This window comes from Ascaphus truei, chromosome 4 (assembly GCF_040206685.1).
Source record: "Ascaphus truei isolate aAscTru1 chromosome 4, aAscTru1.hap1, whole genome shotgun sequence".
Taxonomy (NCBI): Eukaryota; Metazoa; Chordata; class Amphibia; order Anura; family Ascaphidae; genus Ascaphus; species Ascaphus truei.
The window spans coordinates 39,713,449-39,734,038 of record NC_134486.1 but is presented as its reverse complement, the minus strand read 5'-3'; the positions used below and the strand labels follow the sequence as shown (position 1 = coordinate 39,734,038).

Genomic DNA, 20,590 nt, shown 5'->3' with positions numbered 1-20,590 from the left:
GGCTGTTGAGGCGCACGAGCGGACATCGCTGCAAAGTGTCCCACGGCGAAGTGTCCTGGCGGCGGAACGACAGCGGTGTTTTGGTTGTGGCCAAATTAATTTACTCTTTCCCTATAAATAGTTTCCCTTCTTTTCCGGGGTCTTGGTCTATTCTCAATAATAGCAAGCATTGTCACATGGTGTCTGTGCATCAATAGAGCGGCAATTACAGCCAGGGCTCCAAAGAAAATGCATATTGCAAATGCTGGGTTCTTATAGTAAACTCTGTTCCCTATAAACACATAAATAAGAAGGGATCTAAATTGGACAATAAACGAAGACAGGTGCTATTAAACGTGTTAACGCCCATGTTGAGCTCATTGAAATAAAATTTTACAGGTTGCGCTATGATTTCACTGTCGTAGTCAACTCTAAATCAACCTCAAGGGGTCTTAAGTAGCAACAAAACTCTCACATACTGTAAATGGGGCTGTGAGAGGTCTTCCAGCTTTGGCCCCTGCAGACGCACTTACTAGAATTCCCTCCTACTGTCTCTGTACGTTCTCCCTACCTACCAATTAGATTGTAAGCTCCTCGGAGCAGGGACTCCTCTTCCTTAATGTTACTCTTATGTCTGCAGCACTTATTTCCATGACCTGTTATTTATATTATTTATTATTTATATGATTACAACATGTATTGCTACTGTGAAGCGCTACGTATATTTATGGCGCTATATAAATAAAGACATACACTACAATACAATACGTGGGGGTGCTTTATGGAGTAGCACTTCTTAGTAAATATCGCCCTAAATGTAGAACCAAAAAAAGTAATAGTATATGATTGACCCCCCCTCCCGTGTCGCAGAATAAGACTCCTGTGTGTTTTTTATGCTAAATGGTAGCCTTTCGTTATTAATAAAAATAAAAAAATAGTTTCAAGCACAGAATTATTTTTAAAATGGACCGAGAAAAAAAACCAACACATCCATGACTAGTAAAAACCTAATTATACTGTTAAAGACATTACAATACAGTTAGACACATAATATATTCTATGCTGGTTCTTTACAAACTAGTTTCTGACCAGCAATACCCTGCTCAACCCCTGAGGCGCTAAAACCATTCCAGCTGCTAGTATAGCGCATTGTGTCTCATTTATCCAGTGAGGCATAGAGCCAAGATATGCTTATGTTCAAAAGAAATGCAAAACTGGATCTAGTTTGCAAAGTTCTTCAAAACTCATGACAAGAATTAGCGGGAATAGGTGACACATACAAATGGACTATTAATAGGGCAAATACATACAGTATATATGGCAAGAGATTCATTACATTGTTAGATATTCTGGTACACATTTATCAAATTCCACATCACGTATAAAGGATATATATATAATATATATATATACTGTATACATAAAGCTCCTCCTGATAATCCTAGAAAAGACTGTTATTATGGTTAACAGGTGGAATATAAACATTACATTAATCATCATTTCTCTTTTTTACCCTTTTGCAAACAATATAATTTTCATTTATGAAGTATAACAAATAAGGAATGTAAATGTACAGATAGGTGCTTAAATAGTGTGAATCTGTTAAACGGTGAAATTAATTGAGATGTATTAGGAAGAATGTGTTCTAATTCAGTGACTCTGATGTAGTGAAGCCTAAACTTTAAAGATAATTTCCAGTTTGTGGAACAGTTTTCTGTAATATATAATATCAGAGTGATATGTATTTATCCAATTACTCCATAGGGCCAGAGGCGGGAACTATGTATTTTTGTACCCTGGTGAAGTTCCACCAACTGTGCCCCCACATCCTAATTTATAGAGCCTGCTCTCTCTCTCTTTCCCCCAAACTTCAATTTATAGAGCTCGCTCTGTCTCTGTCTCACCCCCTATTTTCCTCTTTCTCCCCCTCACTCTAGGGTGACCAGATTTTGAAAATGAAAAACCGGGACACATTTTTTTCATATTTTATATATAACAGTTTATTTATTGTAGTACACTTATACTTTACTACCATTAGAGAGTGTGTGTGTGTGTGTGTGTGTGTGTGTGTGTGTGTGTGTGTGTGTGTGTGTGTGTGTGTGTGTGTGTGTGTGTGTGTGTGTGTGTGTGTGTGTGCATGTGTACACCTCACTAATCGAACAAAAAAAAAGCAGATGTGAATGATTCTGAACCCATTAACCAGTGTCAGGATGCCCCCTCTTCACAATTTCTAAAGCTGCAATCCCGCCTGGGATCTTACCTGATCCGCAGTCCCTCAAGGTACTATACTGGAGGGGAGGTGTTCCCTACCTGTCATCCGATGTCTCCCGCGTGAAACTTGATCTGGAAGAAAGCAGGGTAGGTTACTTCGGTGTAGGTATACGGCAGTTAAGATAAGACAAAGGGTGAGGTAGACAGGGAGGGAGGGCGAGGGAGACAGGGAGACAGGGCAAGGGAGGGAGGGAGGGTGAGGGAGGGAGACAGGGAGGGTGAGGGAGGGAGACAGGGAGGGTGAGGGAGGGAGACAGGGAGTGTGAGGGAGGGAGACAGGGAGGGTGAGGGAGGGAGACAGGGAGGGTGAGGGAGGGAGACAGGCAGGGAGGGAGACAGGGAGGGAGACAGTGAGGGAGGGTGAGACAGGGAGGGAGGGAGGGAAACAGGGTGAGGCAGGGTGGGAGGGAGGGAGACAGGGTGAGACAGGGAGGGAGACAGGGAGGGAGACGGAGGAGGGAGACAGGGAGACGGAGGGAGGGAGACAGGGAGGGTGAGGGAGGGAGACAGGGAGGGTGAGGGAGAGAGACAGGGAGGGAGAGAGAGGGAGACAGGGAGGGTGAGGGAGGGAGACAGGGAGGGTGAGGGAGGGAGACAGGGAGGGTGAGGGAGGGAGACAGGGAGGGAGGGAGACAGGGAGGGAGACAGTGAGGGAGGGTGAGACAGGGAGGGAGGGAGACAGGGTGAGACAGGGTGGGAGGGAGGGAGACAGGGTGAGACAGGGAGGGAGACAGGGAGGGAGACGGAGGAGGGAGAAAGGGAGACGGAGGGAGGGAGACGGAGGGAGGGAGGGAGGGTGAAGGAGAGAGACAGGGAGGTGAGGGAGGGAGACAGGGAGGGTTAGGGAGGGAGACAGGGAGGGTGAGGGAGGGAGACAGGGAGGGTGAGGGAGGGAGACAGGGAGGGTGAGGGAGGGAGACAGGGAGGGTGAGGGAGGGAGACAGGGAGGGTGAGGGAGGGAGACAGGGAGGGTGAGGGAGGGAGACAGGGAGGGAGACAGGGAGGGAGACAGGGAGGGTGAGGGAGGGAGACAGGGAGGGTGAGGGAGGGAGACAGGGAGAGAGGGAGGGAGACAGGGAGGGACGGAGGCAGGGATGGAGTGAGGGAGACAGGGAGGGAGACAGGGTGAGGGAAGGGGTGAGGGAGGGAGACAGAGGGGGTGAGACAGGGTTTGGAGGGAGGGAGACAGGGTGAGACAGGGTGAGAGTGAGAGAGGGTGAGACAGGGTGGGGAGGGGTGAGACAGGGTGAGGGAGGGGGTGAGACAGGGTGAGGGAGGGGGTGAGACAGGGTGGGGGAGGGAGGGAGAGAGAGGGAGGGAGAGGGAGACAGGGAGTGAGAGAGACAGGAGGAGACAGGGAGGGAGACAGGTAGGGAGACAGGGAGGGAGACAGGGAGGGAGACAGTGAGGGAGACAGTGAGGGAGACAGGGTGAGGGAGGGGTGAGACAGGGTGAGGGAGGGGGTGGGCCAGGGAGACAGGGAGGGAGACAGGGAGGGAGACAGGGTGAGGGAGACAGGGAGGGAGACAGGGAAGGAGACAGGGAAGGAGACAGGGAGGGAGACAGGGTGAGGGAGGGGGTGAGACAGGGTGAGGGAGGGGGTGAGATAGGGTGAGGGAGGGGGTGAGGGAGGGTGAGGGAGGGGGTGAGACAGGGTGAGGGAGGGGGTGAGACAGGGAGACGGAGGGAGGGAGACAGGGTGGGGGAGGGAGGGACACAGGGCGGGGGAGGGAGGGTGGGGGAGGGAGGGAGAGAGAGGGAGACAGGGAGTGAGAGAGACACACACCCACTGACACACACACATACACACACACACACACACACTGATACACACACACCCCCACTGATACACCCCCACCCCCACTGATACACACACACACCCCACTGATACACACACACACACTGATACACACACACACACACACACACTGATACACACACACCTCCACTGATACACACACACCCCCACTGATACACACACCCCCACTGATACACACACCCCCCCACTGATACACACACACCTCCACTGATACACACACACACCCCCACTGATACACCCCCCCCCACTGATACACACACACACCCCCACTGATACACACCCCCACCCCCACACCCCCACTGATACACACCCACTGATACACACACACACACACACCCACTGATACACACACACACACAAACACACACACACTGATACACACGCACACACTGATACACACACACACACTGATACACACACACACACACTGATACACACACACACACACACACACACACACTGATACACACACACACACTGATACACACACACACACACACACACTGATACACCCACACACCCACAGATACACACACTGATACACACACACAGATACACCCCGCCTCCCCCTGCACCGCCCGCCAGCCCCTGCACCGCCCGCGACCGCACAGCAACCACTGCCCACCCCCGAGCCCATCTCCCACACCAAGGGGATGGGGGGAAGTGAGCGCCGAGGGGCAAAGCTGTGAGCGATGGGGGACAAAGCTGTGAGCGCCGGGGGACAAAGCTGTGAGCGCCGGGGGGCAAAGGTGGGAGCGCTGGGGGGCAAAGGTGGGAGCGCCGGGGGGGGGCCAAAGGTTGGGGCGCCAGGGGGGTAAAGGTGGGAGTGCCGGGGGGGCAAAGCTGGGAGCACCAGGGGGGCAATGGTGGGAGCGCCGGGGGGCAAAGGTACAAGGTGGTACAAAGGCAGGCACACCCCCGCTACCACCTCCCCCCCCTTGGCTGGGACCCGGGACAGAAGGGGGACACTCCCCGCGCACAGAGGAGCCAGGAGCGGGAAGACAGACACACTCACGCAGAAGTCCCGCCCCCGGCTTCCTCTGACATGCCTGCGACCAATCCCCTGCGGGCCGGCCGGCATTCTAAGTCCCACCCCCGGCATTCTCCTTCATTCAGTCAACCCGGCAGCATTCACACACACATTGTACCGTACATAGAAAATACTTACCAGCCGCCGCATTCTCCTCACCGCCGCTGCCCCGCAATACCGGGACCAGGGACAAAAACCGGGACAAAACTAAAATCGGGACAGGGCAGAAAAAAATGGGACTGTCCCGGCAAAACCGGGACGAATGGTCACCCTACCTCACTCTATCCATCTTCTTTCTCTCCACCTCTTTTTCCTTCTCCCTCCTCTGTTCATCGCTCATTTGGCTTTCGCACACTCCCCCCCCCCTCCTTTCTCCTACACCCTCTCTCTCACCCACTCTCTAAGTTCCTCCCCCTATGTATTCTCCATCCGAGGCCCTACCTGTGCAGGGGGGGGGGGGCTGTCCTAGCTGTAGGGAGGGGCCCAACCAAGCGGCTGATGTCGTAGTTGGGCCTGACTTCCGGGATCGGGCCGTTGAGGTGGGGTCCCTCTCCGCTGCTGGGCCCAAGACAGATGTCCTTGCTCTCCCCATTGGCAGTGGGCCTATATTGTGCCTATCAGGCTGCTGCCCCGCTCGCTCCTCCCTAGTTCTGCATAGGGAATTGCTATATGATGGGTTCTGACCATCCTGCAAGAAGTGAAAAATACAACTGATTACCAGCAATTTCACGTGGAAAGCTCATGACTTGTGTAATCTGGGGGGAGAAAGGGGGAGACACAAAGAAAAAGAACAATACTATTCAGTTCCTCCCCCTTGTGGTCCTTCTCTGCTTTGATTATTTCCAGCCCTTCTTTGTCTTCTCTCTCTTTACTGACTGATCCAAGTTCAGTCCGCAAGGGCCCAACAACAGGCCAGGTTACTATAGACTGGAATAGTTAACACATAATTAACTATTTAACCTAGTTCTAATTATCACTAAGGCCGCGTTCATGGATAGTGCTTGCGGGCGGAGGCGCGCTTCCGCTCGGCACTGAGCCCCTACAGCCGCAATGAGAGCGACTTTAGTAGGGGCTCGCCTACGCTTCCGCAAGCGCGCGGAAGCGTAGGTCTTAGGGAAGTTTTAAATCTTCGCGCTTGCCGGAGCGCAGGGCCGGTCACGTGAGCGGTTCGCCCTCAGCTCCGTGACTTCACTGGCTCGCCCGCCGACACGCACGCCAGCAAAAACCATGGCCGAGGCCTAAAGCAGCTGATGCTGAATAGCACTGACAGTATACGCAGTACTGTACATAGAATTTATGGCGATCTTACAATCTCTCCCTCCCCCTCACCACAATACCCAATACCCAAGAAGCTGACACCAGGATTTGAACCAGGCTCCTTTACTCACTGACCCACTCCGTCTTCTGCTTACTTTCAATGATTGTCGTGGAACAGGATTTTACATTTCTCTGTCTCCCTTTGCAGCTCATAGGATTCATGTCTCCCTAGTTTAGCTGCCTGCTATTTTCCCTGTCCCAGCAGCTAGCTGCATGTGAAAAGGCAACATTATTGTTACATGTTGTTTACACAGCCCTAGTCAGTGTTGGTTGCCTGCAATCTCCTATTCTCCTAGCTGAGTGGGCTATTCCTACCCCCGTGTCCTTGCTGACAGTTAGTATAGTCTCACTTCACTTCTAGTGTGACCCTTGCCCCTCACTTCCTTTTCACCCTGGACTCTAAGTGAGTACATGCCTGCTATTTGCCCCAGCAAGGCCTTTCTGTTTTTACACTGCCTTATATTGATACACTGCACTTCAGAGAGAGAAGCACCCTCTACCCACACTACATCTGCAAGTACCTTTCTTCCTGTGATTTCCCCTATATAAAACTAAGAAAGACAAAAGGACTTGTTGTGCTTTGGAAGAGGGAAGGCATGAGTTAAGCTAACTGGAATTATTCATACATCATTCGTGACACTGGTTCCAGGATAATGATCAATAGGGCTAAATAAATCACAATCAGGGACTGTTATGATCTGTGGGCCACTAAATTCAAAACGTGCAAAATGTTTGCCCAAATTCACAAATCAAGCAAAGGTGGCCCATTTTTTTGCAAAAAAAGTTCCTAAGATTTGTTCAGTTTTTCAGCAAACCTCCCAATACTCCCATCTACTGTATACACCGGAGATACCTGTGAACACACCGGAGATACCTGGGAACACACCGGAGATACTTGGGAACACACCGGAGATACTTGGGAACACACCGGAGATACCTGGGAACAAACCGGAGATACCTGGGAACACACCGGAGATACCTGGGAACACACCTGAGATACCTGGGAACACCCCTGAGATACATGGGAACACACCGGAGATACATGGGAACACACCGGAGATACCTGGGAACACACCGGAGATACCTGGGAACACACCGGAGATACCTGGGAACACACCTGAGATACCTTGGAACACCCCTGAGATACATGGGAACACACCTGAGATACCTGGGAACACACCTGAGATACCTGGGAAATAGGCTAATTTAGTTATGCAAGTGAGTTAATGTATTTACACAAATAAGTTTATTTCCTAGGTATGTTAGGTGTGCAAAATAAATAAATAGAGAAAACATTCTGGACAGTTTTGCACATCTCTCCAAAAGACACTGGCAATTACTTTACATTCAGAAGATTTGTTTCTTCATTAGGATAGTAAGAATGTTACAAAATTCTCAGTTCAAATATTTTTTAACATATAATGTGTCAGGGCTCTTACACAGACTGTGTAACACTTAATATGATACGGTATGAATTTAATGTCATCTGGACCAGGTCTTATGATCAGTTTCACTGTATTTATAGTATTTTACTTATTTCTAGAAGCATTCCCTGATTTGTTCTAGAAGACGAATTGGTCCTGTAGAAATGAAGATTCTTTGTAGGTTGTGACATATTTTAGCACACAAACATAAGACTTCTTCTTGGATAAAACGAAAGTGCTTTGGAAACACCATAGATTTATTGTTCAAGTGTACCATAGCAGAAGAAACCTACGAGGAAGAAAACGATGAGGTTTCAAAACATGTTAATTGTCATCTCAAGTCCTCTTATTTTGGTCAGCTAAAAGATATCACAAGCTCCAAAAAAAGATGGTCAACATCAACAGTTCAGGATCAACCCCTTCCTCAGGTGCAATGTTCACAAAGGTTGGGAACATTACACCCGAGGTTCCCCCGAAAAGTTGTGCGTCTAGATAAAATTTCTGCACATAAAAAGACAGAAATGATTTCAACCACGTGACATCTACATTTGAATGATTAGTGCGGTGAAAGAGAAATTTTTACGTTCTAGGTTACTTTGGATGGCGGAGGTGAGATCCCAGCCAGTATTTCCAGCCGGCATCAACATTATGCAGTAACAATACATTTTTTTTTTAAACATTAACAGTTGCCAACTAATATGTTAGCAAACCAAAGTATATAAAAAGCATATGATTAGTGATGGCACTTACTGACACAGCCTCCATTACTTGATGCCTTTGTAAAGCAAAATAACACTTCCCCATACACAAACACGTCTTTAGATCAGGTCTGCAAAATACTTTAAAAACGTGTGTGTTTAATAACAATATTAAAATGGTTAGTAAAGAAAACCACATCCATCTTTTCACCAGTATGAAATAGCCAAGTAAAAATATGCTGCCTCTGTTTATTATTATACGACCATCTCTAAGAACATCTATAACTCTCCAACAATTTCTTTGATTTATGTTCAAAAACACACAGGGCATGAAATGATTTCTGCAACCTTACATTTCCCTCAAGAACATTGCGGGCAGCAGATATATTCTAAAACATCATGTAGGATTCCTTGTTATGTCTCCTTTTTAAAATAAATTTATGATAATCAATTACATACGCTTCAAAGGAACTGCCACTGGATTCCCCGTCAGGAAAAAAAACAAAAAAAAAACTGTTCTTTTCCCCCCCTACATTTAAGTTACCACAGGGGATTGTGCCCACGCTGACATACAAATTGAAAGAAAATGTGCCAAAATCTGCAAAAAGTGACATCTATCAAAAGCCAGTTGTGTCACAGGTATTCAGGGAAGGGGTAACCTTTCCTTCTGTATATGCAGAAGATTCACATGCTATAAAATAATACATTCTAACATGTCTCAGGCAGAATCATGTTACCTGCTGCTAACAAGCAGATCTCCAACTATTTTTCTAAAGGAAGTTGTTTTTCGACTGAGCCACTGATTGGGCCACCTGTGCTGAAGCTTGGATAGCCTTAAAGGCTGACCTGTTGGGAGGGTCTTGAGGGCAGGAGTTGAGAACCCCTGTTCTAAGGCAGGGGCGCGCAACCTTTTTAAATAGCGCACCCCCTGCTTTCCGGCATCTCTCTATGACGTGGTGACACCGCGGCACAGCGTTGTCATGGCGATGCGTGTCAGGAGAAGCCGGAGAGCAGGTAAGAGGCAATTACAGAGGCCCCGCGCTCTCCCCCGGCAATCAATTCAAATGTTGTGAAGAGCGCGCGTCTTCAGCAAATGCAGTGCCCCCTTAAAAGAATTGCACGCACCCCTGCTCTAAGGGACCACCCCGTGTCATGTACACTGTTCTTGGCATGAAATGTTCCTTGTATTGATTTGGGTTATATTTGTAAATAGTTATCCTATCATATTCCCTCTTAGTTTCCTCTTCTTTTTGTGAAGTCTCTTTAAACTTATAGAGGTACAGAATGTCAGAGAGTAGAGCGACATAAATAAAATGAAGGGTGTGAGGCACTTGATAGCTTTATATATTCAGATCAATTATGAGAATGAATGTGAACATACAGGTAATCAAAATGCAAACATGCTGGGAAGCTCGAAAGACGCCCGCTTTATACCTAGGGATTTTTTTTTTACATGTAGTACTCCTTTAAGATATATATATATATATATATATATTTTATATATATATATATAAAAATAAAACTTTATATATTTACTTTATGTCCCACAAGATGCTTATTTTCTATTGCAAACAATCCTAATTTGGCTAGTATTTCCTCACCAGACCTTCCATCTTTTAATTAATTTGGTGGATCTGCACTGGTTCCAGTTTCATCATGTACTTTTATGTTGAGGTGCCTAAAACTGCAATCCATATTCAAGGTGTGAACCTACTAAGAATTTATACAGAGGAAACATTATGCTCTATTCTCTCCCATCTATACCACATTGTATGCATGATAATATAGTGTACTGTAGAACGAGGCAAATTATTTGTTATTTTCTTTATTTGCTATGTGCTTGCCAATCTCACTCTGAAGTGGTTTTACAGGATATTTGTCTAATGCTTTGTTATCATTACACTAGATTAGGGGTCCCCAACACCACCATGGCACCCATGTAGCCTTTTGTGGGTGCTCGTGACCAGGGCCGCCGATGGGTGGGGGGGATAGCCGGGACAATTGTCCTGGGCCCGGCGGCTGCATTGCCTCCCCTGACGATCCTCGGGTCTGTACCACGCTCCTCCATCGGTCAGCACTGGAAGTTGGTCTTTCGCATCCCCGTGTGGCACAGGAAGCATCCACCACAAGGTAAAGTGTGTGTGTGTGTGTGTGTATTGTGCTGTAGGGGGGGATTGCCAGCTAAACACACACACACACACACTGCCACCGAATTCTATAGGACCTGTGATATTCTGGACACACACACACACACACACACACACACACACACACACACACACACACACACACACACACACACACACACACACACACACACACGTGATATTCTGCGTTGAACGTTGTATTATGTGGAGGAAAAATATCACGTACAGCAGTACATTTGTAAAACAGCACTCAGCCAGAAAAGAAAACTCATGTATAATATGAGATCTTGTGATCAGCTATTTCCTCCTATTCCTTTCTTCTCAAACTTTTTTTGGGGCTGTGTTTTCAGCTTTATTTCTTATTTCACTTGTATTAGTGGATAGCAACCAAGTTTTGCTTAATGTATGCGCAGACATCAGTGGCAATTTGAAATTCCCAGGGAGTATTATGTTTTAAAAAACAAAACAAAAAAAAAACACCATGTAAATCACCCGAGTACAAGTACAGAATTTAAAATGGATTGCATCAGAAAAACCGATACTCCACAACCTTTATAAAAAATAAAAAAAACATTAACTTATCTAACACACATTTTACATGCAGCTGTACGGTGTGTGATGCTTTTCAATGCTTTGCAGAACCCTCCAGGAGAGGAAAAGCTGCACAAAGAATTCATATGGATTATTCTAAGAGTGTTCCAGCAAACTCAGGCACTATTGGCACATAAAGAATTTAAAGTCACTAAAAAAAAAAAAAAATATTATGAACCCTTAAAATCATTATTTTCAGGAATAGCTTAAAGGATCTGCTGTTCACTGGGAAATCTTTGGATATTTCTTCTACTTAGAGGAGGCTCAAATCAAAAGATTCACCAAGTGCCCCCTAGAGAAAACTGCAGATCTACATTTAAATGGAGATATATATTTCCAAATGCACACTACCTGGAAGGCAGACACTGTCAAGGTTTCTTACTGTGCGAATGTAAAATTGTTTTAGATATATATATTTTAATGCCGCAACCTCCCTCCTTCTGAAGGCTCTAGATACAGTATGCACGTTCCATTTATTTGCTTGCCTACTTGTGATTTTTCTGTCCTGTAAATTAATATTAATCGCTTAACCAATTATATTTTTATTGTGCTAGCAAATCTCTATTATGTATTTATTGTGCTAACAGATTTCTATTGAGCATTCCAAAAAGGTATTCTGTATTTGTTGGTCAGCTAAGCTAAATAATTAAGTGATACATTGGCATACCATACGAGCTTTGGCTTTTAATGCAGCTACAGTAGGTTAAATCATAAGCTTGTGTATAAAGTGTGCTTCAAGCTTCACCATAACAGACTACATAGATAATTAGAAAGGACTCATTTTCTTGGCTGTGTCTGAACATATACATACTGTAATGCTTTATAACATTGGTAATTAGTAGTGTTTACATTTTATTGTGCGGAATCAATTGGGCTCTTTTTCTACAGTTGTGAGGCTTCTTATTGGCTCTCCTGACCCACGGAACGCGACAGTCATTAAGATGTTTATGAACGGGAGCGAAAACAGCAACATTTTAAACTAAGCATCTGGAACCCAGAGATTCTCAGAAATAATAAAAAGTGGGGAAAGAGAGAGTACTTGACATCGCTGCCTTCACATGCCACAAAAATAGGTCTTCTTGTCTGGGAAGATTTCGGCTCTATTCAAAATTGAGCAAGCAGACGACGGTAAGAAGACGCACGATAATGATGGGCCTTTGGGAGATAATAAATGATCAGGCACTTCTAACCGCAAAAGGGGTTTCAAACTAGTGCATGAAGAGAAGACAAAGCAGAGGCAATTTGTAAGAAAGAGATACATAAAAAATAAAAAATTAAGAAATGGCTAGAGCTTTTATTATGCCTTCTAACCCTGCAATGATTAGTGCAGTATACTCTGGCAACTCTACAAAACACTCACAAAACATATTATTTTATAGCGTGTATGGGTATATTGGGTTACAGACACTGAATGGGATCAAACTTTTTTAAAAAATTCAAAACAGGGTCCTTTTGGAGCTGAACCGCGCTATTTTTAGCCGAGCCCCCCATGTACCTCAGATACTTGACAGTACAGTTTTAGTGCCGATTGCAAAATAAAAAACGGATGAACCGCAGGTGACATGGGCAAATAGCAAGCTTCATCCTATTGGATGACCGCAAGCTCCATCTTTCAGAGTAATCCATCCAAGAAGTGAACCAGCAACTAAAATGGTGAGTATCTCAGGAAGCAGCGGGTCACCGAAGCTAAATCAGAGTGTGCACGGAGATGCACAAAGCGAAATGTACAGACCTGTCTCAAAGAGCTTAAAAATCGACTTTTTAATACCAGAGCAGAGGGAGGTAACTTGGCAATACAGGGACTCATACTTACTGATTTTGTTGTACTACTTTAAAGTACATTATCTTCAGATACTGCACACTCCCGTCCTGTGCACAAAGTGCTCCCCCATACTCTGAGGCCGGAGTATTGCCAAAATATGTATTCTAGTGATACTATGTGACATCACAGACACAAAACTCATGTACATTAACATCTACAGTACTGTATATGATTTTGGTTTAATACAGGTATTTGAGCCTGAAAACAGAACAGCAAAATCAACAATAAGAATTTTAAGCATCAAGGAATATCCAATTCCTAGGCACCAAGTTCTCATTCTATATTTTTTATATACACTGCGGTTTGCTGGCTATGTCCTGCCTCCCTCACATACAACCCTCGTGCTAAGTGAGATTAATACAAGTGGACAGTAATCATTGGTTTTACTTCAAATAATATTGAATGGGACTTACACTTGTTTTATTTTTCACATGCTGAGCTGGCAACTCATTTTGATCATTCAATTTGCAAATCCCTCAGCTAACTTGAATAAGAATCCCCCCACCATTTTTAACCCCTTCACGGTGCATCCAAGTATATAGATATACCTAATGAAGAGATTTTTGAAATGCATCCCTGTGACGGTGAAGGGGTACCCAGGCCAATAATAAAGGTATTATTCCCGGCTGGGTGCCCCTGAGCCATATGGGGGAATTGTGATAGTCAGCTCTTCAACCCAATCATGGCATGTAACTACATTTGTAATAAAGATGTGTGTGTATTTTTACTGTTCCAGGAGTGCCAACCAGCGGAGATGTGCAGGGCATGAGTTTCAGGGGTAATTTTACAGTAAAATGTTGTCAGGGTGTTTGGGTAGAAGGGGGCCAGTGTTGGGGATTACCCCAAAACATGTACTCAGGAATCCCCCCAGATTCCTGAGGACACGAGGAACACAGACCACCGGATAAAATTCTCCCTAGAAAGCAGTTTGCCGCTCAGCGCCAAATCTACCTAGTTCAGCACAGACCAGGGGAATGAATCACATTCACGGTACCACGGAATATGCCCACAAACCCAAGGACCCAGGTTGGGGTTCAGTGTATCTCCCACCAGGTATAAGGTGGCGAGTTATATGTTTTTAAGTTCAAGTAAGGTTCAGTATGGGTAAAAATCTATTTGCATGGGAGACAGAGTGACTACTCTGCCCTCTAAGCTTCAAAGGCAATCCAGGATATGGAAGTGTTAAACCATTTGTTAGCTTGCATGGTAGAGGAAGATAACTTCAATAAGCCATCCTGGCAAGATGTCACCCTGCCCAGACTGAGCGGCACCAGGTAAGAGGGGCAGGGTCTCATATGCTAAGGGGCAAAGTTTGCACCCGCCCAAAGCAGAATGAGGAGCCCCCTCTGCCAAGTTTGCAAAGTATTGGCAACTCCGTGATAGGGGGACGGAAATATTCCCACAGAGAGATAGGCTGCACTAGTCAAGTATAGGAATGTTAACCCTATAAGAACCCGTGCAGCCCATCAGGAAGAGAGTCATCATGCTGTAACAGATTCACCTAAGATTCATCATGCTGTAAGAGATTCGTAACATCGTAGCAAAGATTCAGCTAAACTTCAAGACTTCATAAGAACTAAAGGTTCCAAGATCCAGTACTACGGGAACAGAACGAAAGAAGCAGCTCTGGCAGAGTAAACAGCACCGGCAAGTTGCGCTGCTGACTGAGGACTGTTTCAGGCTCTTTTCGCGAGCAACTCCCGCTCCTGGGAAATTGCTCCTAGAGACTTTGTTTTGCAACATTTCATTTTGGGAACAAGATATTTTGTTTTACCCCATTCCAGTAAGTGTATTTTCGTTGTAATTGTAAACAAGCTGTGTGTTCATTCTGTAAATAAATCACAATTTATTTTATCTCTTATCAAAGGATCCGGGTATTTTGGTGTTAAAAGTTCTGATCTACCGTGACAATCCCCTTTTCAATTTGTAGTTATCGTTGATTAATCCAGGGATTCTCAACGCCAGTCTTCAAGCGCCCTCAAAAGGTCAGGTTTTCAGAATGTCCCTGCTTCAGCACAGGTGGCTCAGAGTGATTGAGCCATCTGTGCTGCAGCAGGCATATCCTGAAAACCTGACCTGTTGGGGGGAGGGGGGAGTCTTGACTGGCATTGAGCCCCCCTGGATTAAGAACTACTGAGCAATGCAGAATTGTATTTGACAGCTTGTGCGCATTTTGATTTGAAAGTTATGAATTGTACTCACTATCTATATAAACAAATTGATCTAAAGAGTGATGGAGCATCCAATCACTGGAGGCATGTGGGGTCTAGAATTAAGTACAGAGTGCATTTATTTAGCTTATGGTCAACTCCCACATCACTTCATAACTAGCAATGATCGCTGGCATTTACAGGAGCAATCTTTGTTCAACAAAGTACAGGAGGGAAGCATATTCCAAAGAAAGAGGAGTGCTAGGACAAGGAGGTCACTCTGAAGCTGGAGGGTGGCAGGCTAAAAAAGGAAATGTGGGGGAAGTACTTATTTACAGAAAGTGTGGTAGAAGCGTGGAATAGCCGCCCCCCCCCCCCCCCCCCCCAACAGAGGTGGTAGGGGCTAATACATTAAGGGAATTTGAACATGCTTGGGATAGACATACTGTAAGGCTATTCTAAATATGAAGGAAAGCCAGGGATCAAATAGGGTCTGAAGTTTTACAGCAGACAGGAAAATGGGCAGACACAGTAGGCCAAGTGGTTCTTATCGGTCGTCAAATTCTGTGTTTCTTTTGTGCATTTACAGAACCAAAGCAGTTTTCAAATGGCCCCCCAAAAAATGATCTTTTTTTTACAATCCAGGCCGGTTTACTGCTCACAAGTCTTCAGATGCCCGTTTACTGCGAGTATTCTTTCCAAAGCGAGCTTGGTCATTAGCCACTTCAATTCCATAGTGTGTTTGCCCCCCCAGGATACATACAGTACAAATGTTGTTTATTACATGGTAATCCAATAACAAAGTGCACCTACATACGGTACCAGCAGCAAGGCTGAGCTATGCACAGTTATATCTCTCTAACAGTGTGTGCATTGTGATAAACCAACAGCATGTGATCAACACACATACCGACAGACACTTGGCAATGCAGACTGGATGCATTTATCATTTGCGTTTTTTCTTTTAGCGATATAGATATTAGATACAAAAATGTCACAAATCACCTTTCTTTGCAAGAGGCAGCAGAAATGCTTTGTGAAAGGGCACAGATACTTGTCATAACAATTGTACCTTGATGATAAAAATAAGTGCTGCAAACATACTGCAGACATAGCCACAATACAAAAAAAGGCCTTTAACTTCCCATATTAATGTCTGGGACTCAACAAGCTCCTATGAACTCTCAAGTTCCCCAGGCATCTCTGCAATTTTCAGGTCATTTGAAAATTGTACCAAATACAGAAGAATTTACAATGTATCTGATCACAGACGCACTATTAGAGAGGGTTGGGGTTCCTTACAATGTATCTGATCACAGACGCGCTATTAGAGAGGGTTGGGGTTCCTTACAATATATCTGATCTCAGACGCACTATTAGAGAGGGTTGGGGTTCCAAAGAATTGCAGTTATAGGGTTCCTTAACAAAAGGACCAAAAAAAAAAGTTAAAATACACGGTCCTAGTCAAATAAGTAATAGTTATCCAATGTAAAGTCAGACTGTTGCAAAACTGGGGGAAACTAGTAGCACATTAATCAAACATTGATTTACATGGGATTATTTCCTATACAAATCTTGTGCTATTTTGTGCCACCGTTTAGATGCCACAACAGTTTAATACATGCATTACCAATCCATTAATAGAACCGTTAGAATACATTCTGCTACAGAGCTACAGCAAACACAAAGCAAACATGCTTGATAGTAGAGCAGTCCCATGTGGATTTACAGCACACAGTAGCTGGATGTAAAACATAAAAAGCAGAATCTCTTAAATAGTCACAAGAAGGGATCCCCCAGGACCGCTAGTTGCAATCTTATCATGTATTCTGGAGAAATTAGCTAAAGAAGGCAACCCCTTCAGCATACAGAGATATGGTGAGGCTAGATCAAGAGTCCCATTCATCCTTAATAAACCTTAGGAGGAGGCAATGAGGGATGAACACACAATGTACACAACCTAGGACAATGTTCACAACAAATACCTTTACCTATACGTGTAAATGTAGAAACACAACAACCTGACAGCAAAATAATAGTTTGCCCTCCTCAGCCTCTCACACAGCCTCTATCACTACTACACTCTGCGCTGATGTATGATCTGAAATGTAGATGAATTCCATTCACGGTCACTGGAGAGAAGAGGCAATGAGAGAGGATCGCAGAACTTCTGTAGTCTAGCATGGTACTACTCTAAAAGGTTACAACAACACAAGTGCATGCACTATATACTGTTTTATATATACACACACACATACACGTTCCTTCAATGCAAGCAAATGATAAGGTCAATGCGACCAGTGTCCTAAACTCTGATCTGAAGCTTGTCACTCACAGCACTCCCCTTACCCAAAAAATAAACCCCTACTCCTGGGAGTGATTGAATAAAACAGCTCAGCCAATAGAAATAAGAAAAGCTAGGCAGCTTGATTTTGTTGATTGTATTCTGCTTCTTTTTTCTACAGACTCTCTGCAAACTGACAGGGTCTAAGGGGGAGAGGGAAGGGAGAAAGGCTGTTGCAATCCTTTCCCCTGGATGAAATGCTTTAGATGCTGCATGTGTGATGATGAGCTGGACTGTTACAGTACCTTGTCATGTCAGGGCTGCAGCAGGTAATCAGGTGAGAGCCGTCAAGTATTTAAAGAAGCAGAAGCCGGTTCGTTGCTATTGAATCTTACACCATGCAAGAGCATTGAAAACACACACACACACGCCTCCTTTAACTGGCTCTCACAACCTCGGACAGGGAGGGGTGCTGGTTCCTCCTCAGCTTGCAAGAGCACCATACTCTGCAGTTCAGGCTGACAATCAGTTGGCAGAAGCTGCAGGATTTTTTAGTCCTTCTTTGCGGGGATTTGGTGACACCTCGCAGGGGGTGAAGCCACCAAGCCCCGGTGCAGCGGATGGTGCCTCCCTGTTTTGCTTTGGTTGCGCCGGGCCACACTCACTCTGACCCAGGACGTCATTCACCCTGTCTGCTGCTTTCTCAGTGATAACTTGGCAGGGCACAGACGCTTGCCAGCTTCATTCCATAAGGCAGTTTTTCAACAGGGGTTCCTAAGAACCCTAGGGTTCCCCAGGCATCCCTAAAGGGTTCCCTGTAATCTTCAGGTCACTTGAAAATTGTACCAAATACAGAAGAATTTACAATGCATCGGATGCCAGACGCGCTATTAGATTGGATTGGGGTTCCTTACAATGTATCTGATCTCAGTCACACAAATAGAGGATCAGGGTTCCTTACAATGCATCTGATCTCAGCCACACAAATAGAGAGGGTTGGGATTCTGCAGAATTTCACAATACAAGTATAGGGTTCCTTAACCAAAAAAAAAAACACTTTGAAAACCACGACTTTAGGGTCACCTTCAACCATCTTCTTTCCATACCACAGCTCTGATCTCTAACAGGAAGATTCAGATTCTGGAGTTTCTGATGTAACAAATAAAAAAGCCACGATTAAAAAAAAATAAAAAATGGTAGAACTTGCACTCACCGGTTTGTCGTATAGCAACAAGTGCTAAGATCCTGCGTCCATACCGATGGGCGCATGTATAACTGAATATCTGGTTGGATCATCACTCATAGGAGGGGAAAAAAAAAAAGAATAAAGAACAGAGAAAAATACACTCACATGTTCCTTTTGGTATCAATAGGTTTCTTTTTAATGCACAAACATACAAAAATGAAGAGGGATTAGTCTGCAGAGACACACACTGTTACCACAGCACAATCAGCAACGTTTCAAGCCCTCCTGGTACCTTCCTCAGGCTTAATCATAGTCCAACTCCCAGGGGGTTTACATAGTCCCTGAAGGTACCTGTAGGTCTGCAATGAGTGTTTAATCAGTCCTCCTGCATTTCCTGTGCATGGAACGCTCTGTGGAACGCAGAGAGCTCACACAGACCTCACATGTGTTCCAAGAAAGCTGGCAGACCTCACCAATCGATCCCTGAACAGTGTAACAGATGCAGTATAGTAAACAAAAGGAAACTTCTGCAGCAGCCCTTACTAACAAATACAAGGACTATCACTGTTTCAATGTACCTTACAGGGGAATAAATCAGACCAGTCAGGGGAGTTAACCGTACTCATACTGAAGCTGTAGTCTTCACCTGAACACTAATGTACAGTGATCATCCAAAAGCGCCTACACTAAAAGTACAGCTCTCAGCCTACTCGATACAACTGTATTCCCCCACCCAATAGCATATAGCATGTGTGTGCGGGGAACTTAATGTTACCAGGTGTGGTGCTTTACCTGTTAAGCTCACAGGAGGCCTAAACCTCCGCCACGGGGAGCCTGGGGCACGTATAAATAATAGGAGTAACCTTGTACTCGGTGCAGCGCCTCCACCTGCGATGGCTCCCACCGGGGGGGGGGAGTGGTTCGTCGCAGGACAATATATATATATCACACACACCGCATGTAAAACAACCAATAACTTTACTGTAGCAACCGTACTTATTCATATATATATATATATATATATAAACAGGTGTCCCTCTCTAGAGGAGACACTAACTACTGCGTCTCGCAGGACGCTATCCCCTTTCACCGGGTGATCCCACCCCGTGTCCAGTAACCCCCACACAAAATGTCCCTTCACGTGAGATAGATATGTGTGACTGCGCAGCCACTAGTCCCGTGTAAATATAATAGAGTATAGTTAGTGCACTTGGTGATGGTTACCTGCCTAGCACTCCAGTGCCGGGCCTGTCAAGGAGCTTCACAAAGGATCCGATGACCGCTTACCACAGGAACTTCCATCCGGAGCGATCCCACCCGGATGGCTGCTGCAGCGACAGCGAAGGTCTGAGCCCAGACCTCTGGATGGACGTGCAGCGTCCGCTGTGTCCCTAACTGACTCTGAATAATAAGGGGCAGGGTCCCTAACCTGGGGCCTGTCCCTGAAACACTCAAAGCTACTGGTAACTCGGGGCTATCTGGGGCCTAGGGGGCTGCTGGCCTAGTGCAGGGAGTCGCTGACTCCTGCACCCTACCTCCTTCCCCTAGCTGCCCCTACCGCCGACTGACTAACGTGCTCACAGCCCGTGAAATGTATCTATTCTCCTCTGCAGGGAGATGCTGTAGCCCTATTGGCTCCCTGGGATGACATGGGGCGCTCCTGAGACTCATGTGGGATGTAGTCCCTTCTGTGAGCCCTCTCCTGATTGGCCATGCCGTTCGCGCGATCACTGCGCATGCGCGAGCTTCCCTGCTGGCCACCGCACCAAGATCTTCACTGCGCATGCGCTAACCAATAGAAGATGGTGGTGCCCTCGCCGCCCTGCTTCGGGAGCGTCGGGAGCCCTAACAACGCGATCGCGGCCCTGGCAA

General features: G+C 45.7%; 1 protein-coding gene across 2 annotated transcripts in view; it reads right to left on the bottom strand.

The window, feature by feature from the left end:
- ESRRG (estrogen related receptor gamma) overlaps positions 1–17,977 on the bottom strand; it is a 768,405-nt gene extending 750,428 nt beyond the window's left edge. For both annotated transcript variants that reach the window (XM_075595600.1, XM_075595606.1), the window contains exon 1: positions 17,838–17,977. The gene's annotated coding sequence lies outside the window, so the exon portion shown is untranslated. The remainder of the gene's footprint in view (positions 1–17,837) is intronic.
- Positions 17,978–20,590: the final 2,613 nt, after the last annotated feature.